The following is a 23044-nucleotide window of genomic DNA, read 5'->3' on the forward strand; positions in this document are numbered from 1 at the left end:
TTCCACAATTACCCACCATGGTCCTGCATGCGGCTGTTAACTGTTCAACATTCACAGCAACAGCTTTGAAACAAAGGCTTCGGAGTACCGGAGGTGTTTCAACCCCCTCGTCTCTGGGACATCGTTGTTTTATTAATTAACACATTCTGCCCTCATGGGGCAAACAGTGTAAAGACCTTATAGTCAGCCGTAGCAGGTAATACAGCCCCTTAAAGGACCGCTCCCTCGGTAAAGGCCCTTGCCTTTGGAGCTTCAACAAGCTTCAAAGCTATAATAAAGGTTTCAAATAAGTACTGAAGACATAAACATGGTTACTCAGTCAGAGAAATAATTTTCATAATATTTGCAGGAGAATCACATAATGGTAACCTCTAAAGTATATCAAAAGCCAGAATCAGCAATAACTCTAGCTGTAAATCAATTGACAGACCACCTCAACAAATGTGTGCTTAGAAATAAGAAAACGTTTTTCTATAATATCAAATAGCAAACTGACATGAATCTGCTTAGTTAAAAATCAAGGAAAAGTTCTTAAGTACAAAATCAGTAAGAGGACTGACATGTAGTCTGCCTTTAGGAAAAGGGTAAAATAAAACAATTGCAGCAAGTATCCCAAAACAGTAATTTTATACTTTTTTTTAGACAGAGAGAACACATTATTTACATGTTTCATGATGAGGTGAAAATGACAGCAAACAATGAATGTTTATGAAAACATGGCGCAACAAAATGTAATTTCATAAACCACACCTACAAAATGAATAATGAATTGTGACTCTTCCCCTAAAAGCCACAAGTAATTTTGCAAGGTTATTCCCTAACATAATAACTGGATCTTAAGTTTAAGTTTCTGGCCATTCATCATTGACCTAATTTGTACGGGAACATTTGCTGGCAGCTTATTAGTTGTTTATTAGAAATGCCTACAACTTGGAATCCTTTCCCAGGAGGGGTGGGTTGGGCGCTCCCATCAGTCTGACTGTGGAACGGGTAGCACATTTATTGATCAAAAAAGATGCCGGATTCCCATTTACTTCTTCTACTCCTGTAATACTACTAACAGCATGCGACTCTTCTGATACTACTACCAGCACTCTCACACTCGTGTAATACTACTGAAAGCACAGCACTCTTCTAATACTACTGACAGCACTCCTCATTCTAATACTAATAACATCACTCTTACACTCTTAATACTGCTGACAGCAAACCACTCTTCTGATACTACAAACAGCACTCTTCTAATACTACTACCAGCATTCTCACAATCCTGTAATACTACTGAAAGCACACCACTCTTCTAACACTACTGACAACACTCTTCTACACTACTAAGATCACTCTCACACTCTTAATACTACTGAAAGCAAACCACTCTTCTGATACTACAGGCAGCACTCTTCTAATACTACAAATATCACTCTCACACTCTTAATACTACTAACAGCATGCCACTCTTCTGAAACTACAGACAGCACTCTCACACTCCTGTAATAGTACTGAAAGCACAGCACTGTTCTAACACTACTGACAGCACTCTTCTTATACTACTAACATCACCTCACACTCTTAATACTACTGAAAGCAAAGCACTCTTCTGATACTACTAACATCACTCTCACACACTTAATACTACTAACAGCATGCCACTCTTCTGAAACTACTACCAGCACTCTCACACTCTTAGTACTACTAACAGCATAACACTCTTCTGATACTACAGACAGCACTCTCACACTACTGTAATACTACTGAAAGCAGACCACTCTTCTGATGCTACTGAAAGCACAGCACTGTTCTAACACTACTGACAGCACTCTTCTTATACTATTAACATCACCTCACACTCTTAATACTACTGACAGCAAACCACTCTTTTAATACTACTGACAGAACTCTTCGAACACTACTAACATCACTCTCACATTCTTAATACTACTAACAGCATGCCACTCTTCTGAAACTACTACCAGCACTCTCACACTCCTGTAATACAACTGAAAGCACAGCACTCTTCTAACACTACTGACAGCACTCTTCTAATACTACTAACATCACCCTCACACTCTTAATACTACTGACAGCAAACCATTCTCCTGATACTACAGACAGCACTCTTCTAATACTACTAACATCACTCTCACACTCCTAACACTGACAGCATGCCACTCTTCTGATACTACCACCAGCACTCTCACACTCCTGTAATACTACTGAAAGCACAGCACTCTTCTAACACTACTAACAGCACTCTTCTAATACCACTAACATCACCCTCACACTCTTAATACTACTGACAGCAAAGCACTCTTCTGATACTACAGACAGCACTCTTCTAATACTACTAACATCACTATTACACTCTTAATACTACTGACAGCATGCCACTCTTCTGAAACTACTACCAGCACTCTCACAGTCCTGTAATACTACTGAAAGCACAGCACTCTTCTAATACTACTAACATCACCCTCACACTCTTAATACTACTGACAGCAAAGCACTCTTCTGATACTGCAGACAGCACTCTACTAATACTTCTAACATCACTCTCACACTCTTAATACTACTAACAGCATGCCACTCTTCTGAAACTACTACCAGCACTCTCACACTCCTGTAATACTACTGAAAGCACACCATTCTTCTAACACTACTGACAGCACTATTCTAATACTACTAACATCACTCTCACACTTTTAATACACGCAACAGCAAACCATTCTTCTGATACTACAGACATCACTCTTCCAATACTACTAACAAGACTCTCACACTTCTTAATACTACTGAAAGCACACCACTCTTCTAACACTTCTGAGAGCACTCTTCTAATACTACTAACATCACCCTCACACTCTTAATGCTACTGACAGCAAAGCACTCTTCTGATACTACAGACAGCACTCTTCTAATACTACTAACATCACTCTCACACTCTTAATACTACTGACAGCATGCCACTCTTCTGAAACTACTACCAGCACTCTCACACTCCTGTAATACTACTGAAAGCACACCACTCTTCTAACACTACTAACATCACTCTCACACTCTTAATACTACTGACAGCAAACCATTCTTCTGATACTACAGACAGCCCTCTTCTAATACTACTAACATCACTCTCACACTTTTAATACTGCTAACAGCAAAGCACTCTTCTGATACTACTGACATCATTCTCACACTCCTAATACTACTAACAGCATGCTACTTTTCTGATACTACTAACATCACCCTCACACTCTTAATACTACTGACAGCAAAGCACTCTTCTGATACTACAGACAGCACTCTTCTAATACTACTAACACCACTCTCACACTCTTAATACTACAGTGGCGTGCTTTCAGTAGTATTACCGTAGTGGGAGAGTGCTGATAGTAGTATCAGAAGAGTAGCATGATGTTAGTAGTATTAGGAGTGTGAGAATGATGTTAGTAGTATGTTTAATTGATGGAGCGTAAAGAGTGATATAAAATGATGGACTGAGAAAAAAGTAACTGGAAAATTGATGCAATTTAACGTAAATTGAAAACCAAAAACGAACTAGATAACCACAGCTGTGTGCCTTGGAAGCCTATTATTTCTTGATACAGTCCTCGTTTTTGATTACGTTACAGTGTTCACATTATCATCTGCACTAGAAGAGATGGGAGCCTCGGGTGTCTGGGCACAGAAGCTCATTTACATACAGAGGGGGATGACACCCTGTTCACAACGCACAACACAACTTGTTTCTGTAAAATGCTTGTACACAGTACACTGTAAAGTGACTCAGGTAACAGTGTGACTGTTGATTGATAGGAGTGGGCAGTCTCAGTTGTTGAGACCTGAATGTCTGCAGGGTGCATCTTTATTTCTATCAGCTGTTTGAGAGAGGGTGACATTCTCACAATCTTGGGACACAGCTGCAAACAGCTCCCCTCATGGTTTTTACATTTTTCATCTAGTAAGTGCAGATTTCACCTAAGACAGTAACCTTTCCCGCTCAATGGTCTTCTTCCTGGAATCAGCTTGCTTTCCTGTTCCCATACTTTGGTCAGAAATGGTAAATGTGTCTTTCACTAAAGTGTCCTTAGCTCGCTTTTGGTAACGTGGGTTGAGCAATAAGGCCATGCTCGAAAGTAAAGCAAAACAGTGGAAGTCACACATTTCAATACAATGTAGTAAAAACTAAAGAGACAAAGAAATTCAACATTCAAACCAAGTTTAGATAAACAGTAATATTTAATAATTACTCTGGAGTAAAATCAAAACCAGGTCAGTGTTTTAAGGATTATTGATTAGCAAAACAGCTGTCCCAAAGAAAATAAAGGACACAGTTAGTTCTGTCTTCGAAACCACAAAAAAAGACAATTAAGAACAAAAAGCAGATCCACTGACTCAATGATGAAGCCACATACAAAATAGTATTTGTTCTCATTAGCCATGCTCAAGGTGGCACCAGTAAGTCCAGTTTCTGGTAATGATTATCACTGGAATTTGATTCAAGGTTTTGGACTGAATCGGTCCCAGAAGCTGACGAGATGCACAGAAGTGGCTTGAAGTTAAAAATGAACACAAAGTAGAGTTGGGTCATGAAGTTGAACCACAATTTACGGCCATCAAAATGCGTGAAACTTCAGGCAGTTACAACAGCTGGAAAGTCTTCAGAGCTCCGTGTTATGGAGATGGTTCAAGATTGATGATCCCAGTGAAAGTACGGATTGTGGTGTGAGAACAAGCAGCGTACTGGAGCTCACGCTGATGGTTCAAACATGAAGCTTGTAACCGTCAAGTTACATCACAACAGGTTCAAAGGTCAATCAACGCTTCAAACTCATATTTCAGTTATCCATGTGTAAAGGTAGAATACCAATGAAGGCAGCTCAAGGTGCAGGGATCCCAGATTTTGAACTCTCGCTGCTTACATTGTAGCCGTACAGCGAGAGTAATAACTGTTCATCGTATAAGAATAAAAGCCCCTCAGAACCAGATAACAGCAGATGAGATTTCAGTACCAATGTGCCGGTAAATACAACAACATCAGGTAATAGGAAGAGGAGAAGGGTACATATCAAATCAAATCATGATAACATGGTTAACAAAATGGAGAAAGTACCTTATCCTACTACTACAGTATCAAATAGCTGCTACAAGAGTCCATCAGGAGGCCGAGTGAAGTAGCAAGTCCAGGAAAATTACTTCAAGATATTTGTTGCTGCTCTTCAGCCAAACAAACACATCAGACGAGTGCTCTGTTGTTTTCACAGGATCATCCCATTCACTTTAATAACTGCCCAAGTGCGGCGTCCACTTTAGCATTACCACAAAAATGAAACTCTCAGGTTGAGTTGGACGCCTCGAGGCTATTCACAAATGTATCTTACACCTGTGTGTAATCTATACATGCAAGGATGCTCTTAGAGTAACTTTGCTACTTTTAGCTATTCACCATTACAAGTATAAAGTTACTGAAAATTGTGGACTTCTACGTCTGCACACACTTAAATAGAGGTGGAGTAAAATTTACAAATGAAACTTACTACATACAAAGTGGAGCAATAGAAGGTGCAGCACCACACATGGCCAACCACTGGTAATGCAAAACCGTCCCTTAGAAAATAATGGAGGGAGAGACCTAAAAATCAAACCCATTAGAAAATAAAGATAAAATAATGTGTTTTGCCTTATAAAACTACATATACCTTCAAAAGAATGCTGTAAAACAACATATACTTTAAAATTCATTAGTTTGTGATAACATATTTTAATCTTTTAATTTTAAATATATTGCAACTATAAAAAAAGAATTAATTCTATACATACATTTTTAAGGATGTGTCCCCTCTGAACAGAGGTGAGTAAGGTAATTCAGTAATTCTGAGTACATAATAGAAAATAAGATGATTTTACCTAGTTTGGATTTTTAAACAGATCTTTAAATATTTTTTTACATTTAAAATGAATTAAATATCTAATTAAAATACAAATTATTACTGTAGCATTCTTACTTTGTTCTATATTTAAAGTATATACAAGTTGCATTTGTATTTAACATAAAAATATTACATTTTTTTCAAGTGTAATGAACAATTGAAACATTCTTTATATTTTTTACACAGGGAAAATTCCACCCAAGTTGAAACTATAGAAGATTATATTGTTTTTAAAGTTCAATTAAAAGTGTCCCACCTAAATTAACATTTATATTATGTATTAATAATTTTGTGAAAAATGTGATGAAGAGCATTAATTATAACAAATGTAATTATACTTTTCTAAAAATGAATGTTATATTAGTGTTTCAATCAAACAAACAGATGTTATTAAAACATTATAAAATATTGAGTTATGTTTTCTTTTTAGATATTTTTTGACATTTAATTTAATTTATTTAGATTTTTAACTAATTTAAAATACTTAATTTACCATGATTTCCTATGGGGTTTTAATTCATGTCCGTAGATCCATTATTATTTATGGGAGTGTGTTGCAATTCCAGTGGATGGCCGTATGTGTTGTTGCCCTTACTCCGGCTCCGAGCTAGAGTACATTTAGAACTGTTTTAGGTACATTAGGCCTGTAGTGACTTTAGAGCTGTGGTTTATAAATAGCAATGGGTTTACTCGTTTGTGGGTGAGTGCTTGTGATTCCCTAAATCCCTCCTTACTCGTTCCTTAGCCCTCCCCTTTATTCATAAATATTACACATTTTACACCCACTCCCCTCTGTACCTCTCACATTTACCCCACAAAAGTATACATGTGCAGAAACTAAGCAGTCGAGGCAGACAACTCTACAAAGAAAAAGATAGGAGAGGTAGAATGACCGCACATAGTTTTTGAATAGCATTTTGTTGTATTTTAGTCATATAGTAGTTTATGATTAGGCCTGATTATTTATGAGACTCTCTTGGGTGTATCTGATGTGATTGTAAAGCTGGTGAAACTGTCCTCAGCAGATAGGAAGCAGGTTCCATTTCTACCAAAAAGGACATGGAAAGAGGTCAATAAAGTGGATCTTTGTAATACGAGGCCGTGTCCCCTCAGAACAGAAGTCATTAGGACTATTTATGGTGGGGCCAAGAATGGTTTGTATGGAGTTGGCCCTGTCTGTAGTGGTACAAAGACTAGAGAATGATGTGGTGGGATGTTACTGAGATCAACTACCAGTCCATCCATCACCTTTAGTTTTTCTCAATGATTGGCCCTAAGTGGCACAGACATGAGCAGATGTTGGTCCCATAGAGACCTACGACAAAGGGACTCCTGCTGCAGCTTCCTGCTGAGGCTCATTAGGGCTGGAAACAGTTTGAGGTTACTTAGATTCTTGATCCTAGGGGCGTGGCCTCAAAGTTCAGGATCGAATGGACTTTGTGGTTCCGAGCCACGGCTTATAAACACACAGGGAGCAAAACACACTGAATGGAATGAGGCCACAAATAGTTACTAAGGAATTAAGTTATTACAAGCATTTCCATGCCTCGCTGTGTGCTTTTCTCAGTAGAGTTTGTAGGATAATCAATGGATTGATTTCTTTTTGGCTGCTTCATCTGAAGGTTTTGCGGTTCTGAAACTTCTCCCCAGGGTTTACAGTGAGCAAATTTTATTCTCCCGCTTTGTATCTCTTATGTAGAAAGGTTACATTTACAACTGAAGTTTTTGTCACATTGAGGGCACGGACAATTTTCTTTCTCGCTGTTGATTTTCATGTTGAATCAAATTGAATCTCCAGCAGACACTTCCCTGGCATTAAGAACAATTACAAGGTTTTTCCCGGTAAGTTCTTGCAGGTTGAGTGAGGCCAGATTTCTGGCTGAAACTTTTCCAGTATTCAGAGAGCTAAGAAGGTGAGTGCCCAGTGTGAGTTCTCTCATGTCTAGTGAGATTTATTTTCTGACTGAAGCTTTTCTGGCATTCTGAACACTGATACAGTTTATACCCAGTGTGAGTTTTCTCATGTCGAGAGAGCTCAGATTTCTGAATAAAGCTTTTCCAGCATTTAGAGCACTGATAAGGTTTTAGTCCAGTGTGAGTATTCTCATGTCGAGAGAGCTCAGATTTCTGAATAAAACTTTTCCAACATTCAGAGCACTGATAAGGTTTTTGCCCAGTGTGGGTTCTTTCATGTACAGTGAGGTTGGATTTCTGACTGAAGCTTTTCTGGCATTCAGAGCACGGATACGGTTTCTGCCCAGTGTGAGTTCTCTCATGTCGAGAGAGCTCAGATTTCTGAATAAAGTTTTTCCAGCATTCAGAGCACTGATAAGGTTTTAGTCCAGTGTGAGTATTCTCATGTCGAGAGAGCTCAGATTTCTGAATAAAACTTTTCCAACATTCAGAGCACTGATAAGGTTTTTGCCTAGTGTGGGATTTCTCATGATACATTAAACTGGATTTCAGACCGAATTGTTTATGGCATTCTATGCATCGATAAGGTTTTTGCCCAGTGTGAGTGCTCTCATGGTTCGTGAGAGTTATTTTCCGACTGAAGCTTTTCTGGCATTCAGAGCACTGATACAGTTTGAGCCCAGTATGGACTCTCTCACGTACAGTTAAACTGAATTTCTGATGGAACCTTTTTGGGCATTCAGAACACTGATAGGGTTTATGCCCAGTGTGAATTCTTTCATGCACAGTAAGGTTGGATTTCCGACTGAAGCTTTTCCAGCATTCAGAGCACTGATAAGTTTTTTGTCCACTATGAGTTACTTGATGTCGAATCAGACTACGCCAATAACTGAAGCTTTTTTGGCACATGGAGCACTGAAATGTTTTTTGACCAGTGTGGGTTTTCACATGTTGCATGAGAGAGGATTTATGACTGAAGCTTTTCTGGCATTCAGGGCACTGGTAGGGTTTTTGTCCAGTGTGATTTCTCTTGTGTTTAGTGAGGTGAGATTGAAAGCTAAAGCTGCTTTCACATTCTTTGCTCGTATTCAAGTTGTTTGTTTCTCCGATTTGGGTTTGTTCCTGGATACATGCCATCTTAAGAATAAATCTGATTCCAGAGTCTGTACTTGTTTATGTTACACTCAACATTAACTTATAAAATGCACTGCAGATGATCTTCATAACATTTGTATTTAACTAATTATAGTTTTTACCTCGAGATCATGTTCCTACTTTTAAAGACACCTATCTAACTTCTCTTATACACTTTCACTGAGGAGCCCCTTGTGTTTATTAAGATGCTCCTCGTGGATTCATTTTCTCCAAGTTATGCCTGGTGATTTTGTGACTCCAGTTTATTACATTTGATTTAGGAATTTTAAAAGCACTGACGAGGTCTTTGAGGTGTAGTGTTTGCCTGTTGAGTGTATTTGTTCACACAAGTAATGACAGATGATTAGGGCATGCCAGGGCAGTTTTATGTATTATCAATCATGCAACATTGGCCCCTTTTAAGCTTTCTGTGCCAGTACATGCTTTTTACACCTACCGGCTAAGGCATGTACACGATTGACTTTGAAGGTCTGGGAAACTTGGAAACCACTCGGATCAACCCAAGAGCCAGATTTGGTGGGGAAAAATCTTCCTATATTGGAAATGATAATCCAGCGTCTTTGCTGTAACGACATCTGAGAAAGGGCATTTACAATGAGTTTCTTTTAAACAATGTTTTCTCTCCTCTGAATCACAGGAGATGGAAACAAAAGCTTGCGCTTGTAAACCGAGGATATTAGTCTTCTTCACAGTTCTGTCACATCACAATACGTCTACGGATACTGATCTGTTGGGGAGGGTTTGGGCCTATAAAGCTTTTCTCATAAACCATCAAACAGAATTTACAACACTGAGTATTCCCATGCGCACTGCGTGGGCATCAATTGTGCCCAATGTTCTCCTCCATCTCAGTTACTGACACTCTGTAAACATTTATGGTCAGTTTACTTTAGGGATTTGACAACTTTCACATTCACCAGTTTCTTCTGCTCCAAGTTCCTCACCATTCCGAGCACGTGGAAAGTGTTTCTTCTCTAGAGCTCCAGAATGTTTTAACTTTCCTTGAAATAATCCTTTTCGTTGTGTTTCACTAAATGTAAAACTTTTTTCTGTTCATGCTTCAGTCACCTGTAGAAACGGAGTCAGAGATTGTAAATGAACACAAAGAAAAATATTTATGACCTTATACTTTGCACAAAGAAAGTATTGACAAAAACAAGATAGGAAATCAGTTTGAGCTGCATTTCTGATAGTGGTGAAACAGTGTAGATCGGGAGCTTGGGATCACTGGAATTCAAGGATGGGGGAGCAAACATAGTGCATATTTAAGAAAAAAACTCAAGTTGCACATATATTGCGCCACAGATTCTCAGAAGCAGCCAACACTATCAATTTACACTCTCTGTGAAACAGGCTGGTATGTGTAATGGAGTAGGAGAACATACCCCTCGGGAATGGTGGAGCCCGCACCCTTCTGACAGTACATTTTCGACTTCTCCACAGACCAACAAGTGGGAGGACGGAGGAAACGAGACGGATAGCGTGGACGAAGAGAGCGGCTCCTTTAAGTGGGCGTCGACTTCTAAGGAGGAAGGCCCGGCACTACAGGACGTCACGAGAACCAGATTGGTGAAAACCCCGGAAGTACTGTATACGGGGTGTGGAGACACCGCGGAGGAGAAGGCGGGAGCAGAAGAGACAGAGAGCGGAAGCAGAGTCGAGGAAGGAGACCGAGAGGACCGTACAGAACATCGCGGAGGAGCAGACGGAGGGTCCGAGTCAAGAGGCGAGCCAGGAGGCCAACGACCCTGCGAACTGCCGTGCCACACTCCCGAGGGAGGAGTGTGGCTGTCACAGGTACGGCGGCGTTGGGCAGCCTGGGTGGGAAGACGGAGTGCTAGCGAATAGCGTGTATATATCCCTGTTTTTCACTTCCCTTTAAGCAATTCCTACCCTTCCAATACCCTTCTCCTTCCTTGTTTCCCTGCTCAAACCCACCACTCTCTATGTCTGACACGGAGCACTGTTTGTAGATCGCTTGAATCACCGGGTTTATCCTCACACTCCCTGGGTCCCTTGGTGCAACCCTATTAGAGGACTGTGACCTAACGGCCTCCCTTCTTGTTGGTCTTTCTTTGCATGTGGCGAATCCATCGGTATCTGGAGCGAAGACCCCCTCTTCCTGAGTGAGGAAAACTATAGAAAACCAGCGCCATGGACCCCAGTACCTTTGCCCGGGAAAGACTGACCTTTAGGACCAGAAAGACGTTTATATCAAAGCCCATAAGAACCCTGAAAATAAAGCCTTCTTTAAATCCTACACCTGGTGTCACGGTCGTCCCTACTCCCACGCCCACACTGGTGTCAGAAGTGGGACCATCCCCTCCAAAAGCGACCATGGCAATGGAACAGGTGAATCAGACTCTTATAGAAGGGCAACAAAAGCTGGAATGGGCAATAAGCCAACAGATTAACACCGCTGATGCCGACCGGGACTTGTTCCGAACCTCTATGTCCCAGCAACTGGACACCCTGCAAAAGGTTGTACAAACCCCCACCACCTCCTCACCCTTGGACAGAAGGCCTGTTGGACCTCATCCGTCAGGGGTAGCTTTACAAAAGTATGTGACCGGGGAAGATCCCGACGCGTTCCTATTAAACTTCGAGCGCGCAGCAAGAGCCTGTGCGTGGCCTGAGGAAAAATGGCCCTTCTTTTTGGCCCCACTATTGACCGGAGAAGCCCAAACTGCCTATCAGGTGGCAAACCATTCAGGAACATCCTCCTATGCCGACATAAAAGCGGTAATTCTCGACCACCTAGGGATGGATGCAGAAGCATACAGACTCCGTTTCAGAAAGGAGAAGGGAATCCCAGGAGAGAACCCCAAAACCATGTATCTACGAGTCAAGATGGCCGCAGAAAAATGGCTCAGACCCGACATCAGGAGCAAGGACGAGGTCATGTCCAGCATCATACTGGAACAGTTTATGGAGGTTCTGCCCTATGGCACACAGAGATGGTTAAGGCAACACCCCGGTCTAACGGCGGCTCAAGCCATCGAGATGGCAGCCAACTACAACAGAGCACGGACTTTTCCATGGGATACAGAAAGAAGCAATAAATCCACTCCCACTCAGTCCATGACGGATAAAAAGAAGATGGTCCCCGAACCAATCAAACCGCGCCCGTTTAAACCGGAAGGACCCAGTATGAAGGGGCCACAGTGGGGGCGTGGCTAAGCATGCAATGGCGGAGGACGTGCTTGGGTAGAGCTCCGTGTTAAGCTCCCCTTCCCCGAGCCGATTATCCGCCAAAATTCACCGAGGCCGCCAGAAATTGCAGGCGGACAACCACGGAGGTAATCTCGGCAGTCTGGCCAACTTTCGATCCGAGGCTCCGTCGGGCCGGACCCCGACCTGTCCCACGACCCTCCTGCGGGCCCGGAGGCCTCCCGGCCAGCGGTGAGGCCACGAGAGACCGAGGCTTGGGCCCAGCACATAGGCCCCGGCCCGCACTTCCCGAGGGCCGCCAGCGGACTGCTGCCGCACTGGGAGCGACCACCGAGGGTTCGACAGATGCCCTGCCCTGCCGCTACTGCCCTGACCAGCGGACAACGAAAGCCCAGCACCCACATCGCGGCTCCAGCAGGACTGCTGCCGGCACACCTGAGGCAACCAAGGAGCGCAGACTGCCTGGTGAGGAGTGGGAGAGACGGGAGGCCCCCGGGGCACCGCACAGCACCAGGCGCCACCCGGTGAGTTACAGGCACGCAAGCAGGAGCGGGAGAACCGGGGCGGAGAGGCCGCCCACAGCTTGCCACCGCGGACCAGAGCCCCCGGTCAGACCTGCGCTCCACAGCTGGTGACACAGCGGACACCCCCCCCCCTGCAGTGAGGGCACCTGGGGAGACACTTGCGGACCCTCCCACCCCCCGCAGAGGCACACGTGCAGGGGGGAATAAGCCAGGAAGAAGTGGCCAACCACACACGAGACACCCGGACTCTCGGGACACCCGCTGCGCTTGGGGCTGCGTGGCAGAGCTGGGCCGCGGAAGGTAGGAGACCCGCCGGACCCCCCCCCCCGCGAAGACGCCGGCCACGGTTGAGGGGGGAACCTCAGACCAACAGACCCCCAACCCAGGCGGGGTGTAATCTCAGAGGTGCCACCAGAGTGGCGGAGACAAAGACTCTGCTGGACGTGCACCCCCGCACATGTCAGGAGGGGTGCGGACCCGCACCGGGACTGGTGGGGCCCCGCCAAAGGGGAAAACGAACAAGCTGCTCGACAAAATGGCTGCCGAGCAATTGGCCACGAGACTAGACAGTGTGCTGGCGGCCGTAGAGCGAATGGAACAGTCGCTCCAGCAGACCAGAACCTCCCTAGAGTCCAAGATAGATGGCGTGGCTGTGGACCTGACCCTCCTGCGGGACGACCACAGGAAGTTGTCCGACCGGACCAAGGTCCTGGAGGGCGCGGTGAAGGAGATCGAGCCCAAAGTCACTCAAACGGACAGGCAAGTGCAGGATCTCCTGAACAGAGTAGAGTTCCTGGAAGACAGGGCCGAAGATGCGGAAGGTAGGGCGAGACGCAACAACATCAGGCTCGTAGGCATCCCGGAAAAATGGGAAGGGAACCACCCCACGCAGCATGTGGAAGACTGGCTACGGGCCCTGTTGCCTGAGGGCACACTATCGCCCCACTTTGTTGTGGAACGCGCGCACCGAGTGCCGACCAGGCCCTACACAACTGGCGCCAACCCAAGACCACTACTCTTCAGGATACTGAACTACAGGGACCGGGACACGGTGCTGCGGGAAACGAGGCGATTGGGTGAAATACGCATAGACAATGCGTCGATCATGTTTTTCCCCGACTACACCATCCAGGTGCAACGCCAAAGACACGACTTCCTGGAAGTTAAGAGGAGGTTACGCACTGCAGGCCTCAAATACTCCCTGCTCTTCCCCGCAAAGCTGAGAGTGGTGGCGGGGGACAACACTTACTTCTTCGGGACCCCCGGGGGAGGTCAGCGAGTGGCTGGACGGAGGCACAGACACGGCACCCAAGCACCATCGTGGGGGCGAGGCGAGGCCCAGGCAGCGCGGCCCACGGCACCGCCGGAGACACAGAACTCAACAGTCCCAGCGGGCGGAGGAAGGGTCGCGACACTCTCCCCCGTTGGATCAGATGCTCCAGGAACAACGCGATGCGCTCCGAAAAGTTTCCCAGCTCAGCAACCCGCCCTCCCAGGAAACGAACCTCGAGGACGGTCAGCAGACAGCGCCCAGTGATGACGATGAAGCCATCTACGGGATCCCGAACTCACAGCTCTCTGTGGAACTGCCGGTGGTCACGCCGCAAACCTCAGACCTGTTCCACTAACCCCACAGGAGAAGTCTGGAAAATAACCGTCAAGGCGGGGGGGAAGCGGCAATGGCCCACAGGACGCTGAGGTGCAGCCGACGCCAGGCGCAGCCGGGGGCGCACTCCTCTCCCCCCTGCCTACCGAATGGACAGTGGACCACAGGAACAGTGAGTACTGCCTAAATGGCGCTGGTGGCCAGCGGGGTTGGTGTTGGTGGGGTTGCCTCTTGACCCGTACTCGTCCTTGGCCGTCTGCAGATACGGCCCGGGGGGGGAGGGGTGCCCTTCCTGACTGGGGCCGAGAGCCCGCACAGTACCACAACCCTTCCCCCCCAATGGCCGGGACTCGCACAAGCGGGGCCCCGCATGAACAGAACGGCGTCGTGTGCCGGACCACAGCCGGTGGCCAGCAACGGCTTGCAACTTGAGGCTCGGGGATGGAACTGGAATCCCTTTAATCGACTTAACATCCTCTTGGCCTCAACTGTGCTTATGCGCACTGCCCCTTAGACTGGAACGGTTGTCCCTCTCAATTGAGATTATGGACGGTGGCCCGTTTCGCCACTGCCCCTTTGGTATTTTAGTGGGACTCACCCACAGTTGGTTACTGTTGTTCATTGTTTTTCCCCTACCTAATGTCTACCTGAACAATGCTAAGTGTACTACGGGGGGTGGAGACGGGCATGCTGAGAATAGCGATGGGAGAGCCCCTAGTGGAGCTGCTGTTTGTAAGAAAGATGGGGAGGAGTACACACCGCTACTATGACTTCGATTAAGATATGCACTTGGAATATCAGGGGCATGCGCACACCCGCGCGCAGATACCAAATATATTCCTACCTGAAAAGGCAGCAAGTACAGATCGCACTCCTGCAGGAGACACACCTATGTGGAGCGGACGTGGCTGCACTACGGCGCAGGTGGAGGGGTCAGTTATACGCCACTGAATACTCCTCGTTTGCCCGTGGGACGCTACTGTGGGTCAGGCCGGGCACCCCCTTCACAATGTCGGAAGTGCTCACGGACCAGGGGGGGAGATATGTACTAGTGAAGGGTCGGATGGACGGGCAGCCAGTAGTCCTGGCGTCCGTTTACTCTCCAAACACAGACCAGGGAAGCTTCCTGACACACCTTTCGGAAAAACTGGCGCCCTGGCACGGTGTCCCCTGGGTACTGGGAGGTGACTACAACACAGTGCTAGACCCTGTACTGGACCGTTCGACCCCGCCCAGGCCAGATGCCACATCCTTAGGGGCTGCAAAGGCACTCACGAGATGGGCGACGCAGTGGGACCTCAAAGATGCATGGCGCGCGCACAACCCAGACACCAGGGTATACTCATACTACTCGGGGGCACACGCGCTACATGTCCGCCTAGACAGATACATGGTGACAACGGAAATGCTACCGCACATTACTGAGTCACAATACCTCGGCCGGACACATTCAGACCACAACCCACACACGTTGGCAGTAGCTTGGGAACGCCCGCACCCACCCATCCCCACATGGCGGTTACAACCCGCTCTGCTACTCGACGCCCCCTTTAGAGACGCCATGCAGGCCCGAGTAGCACAATACTTCACCGACAACTCGGGCACAGCGTCCTCTCCGAGCGTGGAATGGGATGCCTTCAAAGTGGTGATACGGGGTCACTGCCTGGGCACACAAGGGAGCATACAGAAGAAATTAGAGGCGGACCTATGCAGGGTGGAGGCGGACTTACTCCGTTGGGAGCGGGAGGCGGTGGCCGGCGCGGGTGACCGGCTGCGGGGGGCCCGTGAGGAACATGCGGCGCTACTAGAAAGACTTAGGCACGTTAATTTCGCGGCCCACTCCGCGCGGGTGCACCAACACAGCGACAAGCCGGGGAGACTACTGGCTTGGCTGGTCAAACAAGAGTCCCGCACGGAACCGGTATCCGCTATCCGGAGAGCTGGAGGGGAGATAGTGTACACACAAAGCAAGATACATCAGGCGTTTGTGGGGCACTACCAGGCCCTGTACAAGTCACAACTGAGGATCTCCGCGGCCACCATTGCAGATTTCCTTGCAGACATTCAACTGCCTTCCCTGACGAACGCGCAACAGGGGGATCTAGGGGGACCATTCACCCAAGAGGAAATGCGAGAGGCCATCTTCGCATTGTCCAATGGCAAGTCTCCCGGCCCTGATGGCCTACCTGCCGAGTTCTTCAAGGCCTGCTCGGACACACTGATCCCGGAGATGCTCAAGCTATATGCACATGCGATCGAGGACTCAGCGCTCCCAGACTCACTAAACGAGGCGAACCTGGTTTCGCTGTTGAAGCCAGGTAGGGATGGCACGTGCATGGGGTCCTACAGGCCTTTAGCCATGTTGAACACGGACTACAAAATCTTCACCTCCCTGCTGGCCCGCCGCCTGACCCTGGAGGTCCCGGCCCAGGTACATACAGACCAAAACGGGTTCATGCCGGCGAGGAGCACTTCCCGTAACTTGCGACGCCTCTTCCGAGTCCAGGAAGCGGCCACAATACACTGGCCGAGATCGGGGTGCCTCGTCTTAGACCTAGAGAAGGCCTTCGACTCGGTGGAGTGGCCGTTCTTAGGAGCGGTGTTGGACAAACTTGGCGTAAGGGATGCCTTCGTGGACATGGTCGGGCTGCTTTACCAGAGACCTAGCGTCTGCGTGCGGATGGGCAGGCTGCTGTCAGAGACGGTGCGGGTACGCAGGGGCACCAGACAAGGCTGCCCCCTGTCACCCCTTCTCTTCTCCCTGGCCATCGAACCCCTGGCAGCTCTACTGCGGACAAGGGAGTGGAATGGGGGATCCCGCTGGCTGACGGGGTGCACACGGTCTCGCTGTACGCGGATGACCTATTACTCTATGTGCGAGACCTCACCGCGGTGCCCGCAACACTGTCGGACATATTCCGGACCTTCGAGGAGGTGTCGGGCCTCAGGGTCAATTGGACCAAGTCCGGAGTATACGCCTTCAGCCCAGACCTGGAGGAATGTGAGGTGCACCTTGGTGGCGCCCGGCTTACCTGGTACCCGACTACGTTCAAGTACCTCGGGCTACACATTTACAGAGACCCGCAGAACATACTGGAGGGCAACCTGGTGCGCGCCGTGTCCTCGCTGAGGGCCCAGATGAACTTCTGGAAGACCTTGCCATTGAATGTGCCCAGCCGGATCGCGCTGTCTAAAATGATAGCGCTACCCAGGCTACTCTACCACTTTGCGAATATCCCACTGTATGTCCCCACAAGGATCTTCCGCGAACTGGCGGTCCCCAATATGGAGTTGTACTACCTGGCAGCGCAGCTGCAATGGGTGACGTACTGGCTCAGCAACTCACACCTCGACGACACCGCCAACGCGGACTACCAATGGACACACCCACAGGTGTGCGCCCTGTTTCATCCACTGACCAAGGGACCTCGCCCTCTGCCCCTGCACATGGCCGTAGCCCGAAAATGCTTCATTCGCTGCTTGAAGCTGACAAAGAATGTTAGGCCGTATGCCCCTGCTGGGTACCCCCCGGAGGAATGGGATGGTGACACCACGCAACATGGAACCCTGGATTGCCGCCGGAGTGGAGACAATGGGCGACCTATACGCGGACGGGGCCCTGCTTCCTTTTGCGGAGCTATCGGAGGGCACAGGCCTGCCGGCAGGGCAATTCCTGCTCCACGCGTCAGTGGTGAGGACATATACGGAGTCCTGGGGGGATATCCAAGAGGAGCCACCGCTCCATCACTTAATCCAATACCTGCATGTTATGGGCAGAGGCTCACATATTACACACTGGCTGGCGCAGGTACTCCTCATACACACCCAGAGGCCCACACAACCGATTAGGGACAAATGGGCAGCCCACCGAGGGAGGGATTGGACAGATAAAGAATGGAAACTGGTCCTGGCCAGCCCTGTGAACGTCCCACGTAACTGCACCATTCAGCTGTATATCCTGCACCAGGCGTATCTATCGCCAGACAGAATAAATAAATACTTTACGACTGACACCGCCGCCTGTCCCAGATGCGACTTGCTGGGTGCGGACATCCTGCATATGCTTTGGAGCTGCCCAACTCTGTCCACATACTGGGGGGAGGTGACATCACTCCTGACACACAGCACAGGCCCGGGACTACCTAACACATGGGAGGCATGCGTTCTTGGGTTATACAAAAGGACTAAACAAAATAAAACGCAAGCCCGGTTCTGGGACCTAGGCCTTATCACGGCCAAGCGCCTGCTCACTAGGCACTGGAAAAGAAGAGAACCGCCAACTCCCGCACACTGGTATACATCCTTCACTAATTGGGCCAGAGCAGAGGGCACGGCGATGCGCGGAGAGGAGATAGCGGGTTTGAGACAGTTCCCGATCGCACACATCTGGGATGACATCCTGGGGTCCCTACAGGAGGAGGGCGAGGCCAGGGGGCTCACGCAGAGACAGCTGAGACGGGCAGGCGCCCCAGGAGCGACAACACCATAGGCAGGGCTGCGCGCCGCGCTCACCCCCCCTCCCCTGAGAGCAACACTCACCCCCCGACACACAAGCTGCGGACACAACCAGCCACACACACGAGGGCTCTCTACCACACACTGACCCAACCCTTGCTCTCAGCACCACAGCCTCGACACAGCCCCCACGAGTACACTCCCCCCCCTCCCCTATTTCCGTCGCCCCCTCCACACTCCCATGTTTACGGTTTCGCACTCCTGTTCTTCCCAGCTGCAAGTATACCCACCATCACACAGCGACAGACAGGTGCCACTGACTGAACGCTCGGCAAGGAACCCGGGAGCGGGCGACACCCACCGAAAATGCAACAGGGGCGACCCATATGATTGCCACACACGCCGCACACTGAGCCGACAGTTGGTGGGACACCACCGCTCACCGAGTCTGTTCCCCACCAGCTTCACAGCTAACTGCACAAGCGCGCCATAGATCCCCCACTCCACTGACGCGCTCCCAGTGCATACCTAACAGATTGAAGGGACATCGGTGCTGTACGTACCGATGGGACATGGCGCAGCACTGTTACCACAGACACACTGGGACATGCCGATGTGAATAGCCCTGTTCTTTGTTGAAGAGTTAATGGTTGAATTATAGAAAAAATGTAAAATGAGACGTCAATTATAGAGATGATTGTGTGCTGAACGCGAAGGTTATTCGTAAATTACCCGTGACATGGCACGCCAGACAACGAACAAAACACTGCACAATGCCTTCCCCTGTAACCCTATGCCCCAACGATACACCGACTTCTTGCAGCCGGCCCACAGGGTTGTAGGCTTTGCTATATGTACTGCACTTTTTGAACAATAATAAACGTCTTCAAAAAAAAAAAAAAAAAAAAAAAAATGAAGGGGCCACAGTGCTTCGAATGCGGAGAGTGGGGTCACATAGCCAGAATGTGCCCCCAACAAGACCCCCGGAAGAACCCATGGAGGTCGGATATATTGCCCGGGCCATTATGTACACCGCCGAAATGGGCCCATACTTTTACGTAAGGGTACGAGTAAATAAGAAACTAGTGAAAGCCTTACTTGATTCAGGATGTCGACAGTCAGTCGTCCAGGAACAGCTGTTACACCCCACCCAGATAGGCCACGAAGGTACCGTCCACATTAGGTGTGTCCATGGCGACGTCAAACCTTACCCTATGACCCAGATAACCCTGCACCCGATAGGTAGAGAACCCTGCTCAGTGAAAGTGGGGGTGGTCCGGTCCTTACCAGAGGAGTTGATTATAGGCGTGGATAACCCAGATTTCCTGTCTTTGTTTAAAAGGGAGTTAAAGGACCGCCCTGCAGGAGCTTACCTGTCCATAGAACCCTGGGTGATAGACAGGGGGTTAAAATTTGCACAGGCCAATGACCCCTCCCTATTAAATGCATGGGAGGCAGCTCATCTCTCTCAAGCCTCTCCAACCCAGGGATACCCCAGGTTCAGGATAGACAATGACCTACTCTATAGAGAAGGGAAGGAAGGAGAGCCAACCCAACTAGTGGTACCAAAGGATTTCAGGGAGCAGATTCTTTTCTACGCCCACACCCACCTAACCGCTGGGCATAGTGGAAGTGAGAAAACAACACAGAATATATTGTGGCTCTTTTATTGGCCAGGTATATATAGAGAGGCAGAAAATTACTGTAGACAATGCGAGGTGTGCCAAAAAAAGAACCTAACCCGACCGCCAGCGGTACCCCTACAGCCGCTACCAATCAAAGGAAACCCGTGGGACAGGGTGGGGATGGACTTAATTGGTCCCTTACCCCGCACATCACGGGGACATACATATGCCCTCGTGGTGGTTGACTACAATACAAGGTTCCCAGAGGCCTTTGCCCTCAGTGCCCCGACTACCAAGAACGTAGCAGACAAACTGGTAGAGCTATTCTCAAGGGTGGGGTTTCCACGAGAAATCCTAACGGACCAGGGGACACCCTTTGTTTCCCGGATGATGAGAGAGGCATGTAAGATGCTTGACCTCCATCACATCCGAACGTCCGCCTACCATCCCCAGACAGATGGCCTCGTTGAGAGGTATAACAGGACATTAAAAACAACCCTTAAAAAGTTGTTAACCGCCGAAAACAAGGACTGGGACAGAATGCTACCCTTAGCACTATATGTGGTGAGAGCAAAGGTACAGAGCAGTTTGGGATTTTCACCGTTTGAGCTACTGTACGGCCGCCAACCGGGTTCTCTTTTAGAGATAACCAGGGAAGCATGGGAAAATGAGGAGGCCGCCGAACAGAGAAACCTGTTGGAATATACCCAGCAGTTAAGATCTAGACTGGGAAAACTAAGGGATTTGGCATACTCTAACTTAGAAAAAGCCCAAACTACTCAAAGATGGTATTATGATAAGGGAAAAAATGGAGGACCCTAGAAAAAGGGGATTGGGCCTTGGTGCTCCTGCCCTCCTCCACACAAAAATTTTGGAGCGAGTGGAAGGGCCCCTATGAAGTGGTAGAGTCCTTTGGGCGTACCACCTACAGCCTACAAATGTCACCTAATAGGAGACAGACCTTCCACATCAATCTCCTTAAGAAATGGATCGGTCAACACCCCCACCCAGCGAATCTAATATTACCAGCCGGTGGTACCGGGTCGACCCTGGAACATCTTCCAGTGAACGAAGAATTGACCGAGTCAGAAAGAAAGGAGTTAACAACGACTTTACTCCCCTTCTCTCCAATCTTCTCAGACACACCGGGTTGTACTCATATGGCTGAACACCAGATACACACAAAAGAAGGACAGGTAGTGAAACAGAGGGCCTATCGCATTTCAGCCGCAAAAAGGCAGGCGTGAGGAAGCAAGTGCAGGAAATGCTCAGGCTAGGGGTGATAAGGCCTTCTAAAAGTAACTGGGCATCTCCCATAGTTATGGTTCCTAAACCCGATGGGTCTACCCGTTTTTGTATTGACTTCCGAGCCCTGAATGCTGTGTCGTCTTTTGATGCATTTCCAATACCCCGGGTGGATGAGCTAATAGAACGGATAGGGGACGCCCGATATATAACCACCCTTGACCTGACCAAGGGGTATTGGCAGGTACCTCTCAGGGAGGAGGACCGACACAAAACAGCCTTTGCGACTGAGGATGGGCTCTTTGAATTTACTGTTCTCCCTTTTGGGCTGCATGGAGCCCCAGCTACTTTCCAGCGGTTAATGAACAGGGTGCTGGCACCACACACCAAATACAGTTCGGTGTATCTTGATGATATAGTCATCTTTAGCACATCTTGGGAGGACCATTTGAAACATATAACCAACGTCCTAACCATATTACAAGCAGCCGGACTCCATGTGAATGTAAGAAAGTCAAGAGCAGCATACCCTAAAGTAAAATACCTGGGATTCATGCTAGGGGAAGGAGTCATAGCCCCCCAGGAGGAAAAAATCAAAGCTATAACCAACACTCCTTTTCCATCCACGAAAAGGGAACTGAGAGCCTTCCTAGGTCTCATAGGATATTATAGACGGTTCATCAGGAACTTTGCAGACCTTTCTAGTCCCCTAACCGACCTCCTGCAGAAACACATAAAGAACACCCTTCCGAGCCCTTCCTCAGAGGAGGCCCAGAAAGCCTTCCAGGCCCTAAAGACAGCCCTTACCACGAGCCCGGTTCTCATTCCAACGAACTTTGGTAAACCCTTTTCCCTAGCCACAGATGCCTCAGACACGGGCATTGGGGCCGTGTTATCACAGGAAGGGGAGGACGGAGCCGAACATCCCGTACTCTATATAAGCAGAAAGCTCCACCCAAGGGAACGGAAATATCCCACGGTAGAAAAAGAGTGCCTGGCCATCTGATGGGCAATAGACAAGTTGAGGTACTACCTGGAAGGTAAGGCCTTCGTTCTTCACTCAGATCACGCACCCCTTCAGTGGATGCAGAGAAACCGTTCCCAAAACGCCAGAATACTGCGCTGGTTTTTATTCCTCCAACCTTTTGCCTTCACGGTAGTACATCGGAAGGGGGTGGATAACGGGAATGCCGATTTTCTCTCCAGGATGCCCATTCTCCCCGATCGGGAGAATTTAGGGGGGGAGGAATGTGATGGAGTAGGAGAACATACCCCTCGGGAATGGTGGAGCCCGCACCCTTCTGACAGTACATTTCTGACTTCTCCACACACCAACGAGTGGGAGGATGGAGGAAACGAGACGGATAGCGTGGACGAAGAGAGTGGCTCCTTTAAGTGGGCGTCGACATCTAAGGAGGAAGGCCC

The 23044-nt window shown here is 48.2% G+C and overlaps 1 pseudogene; it reads right to left on the reverse strand.

The window, feature by feature from the left end:
- LOC147659233 (uncharacterized) overlaps positions 1 to 23044 on the reverse strand; it is a 32183-nt pseudogene that overhangs the window by 8112 nt on the left and 1027 nt on the right.

Source organism: Lissotriton vulgaris, unplaced genomic scaffold (genome assembly GCF_964263255.1).
Source record: "Lissotriton vulgaris unplaced genomic scaffold, aLisVul1.2 SCAFFOLD_1719, whole genome shotgun sequence".
Taxonomy (NCBI): Eukaryota; Metazoa; Chordata; class Amphibia; order Caudata; family Salamandridae; genus Lissotriton; species Lissotriton vulgaris.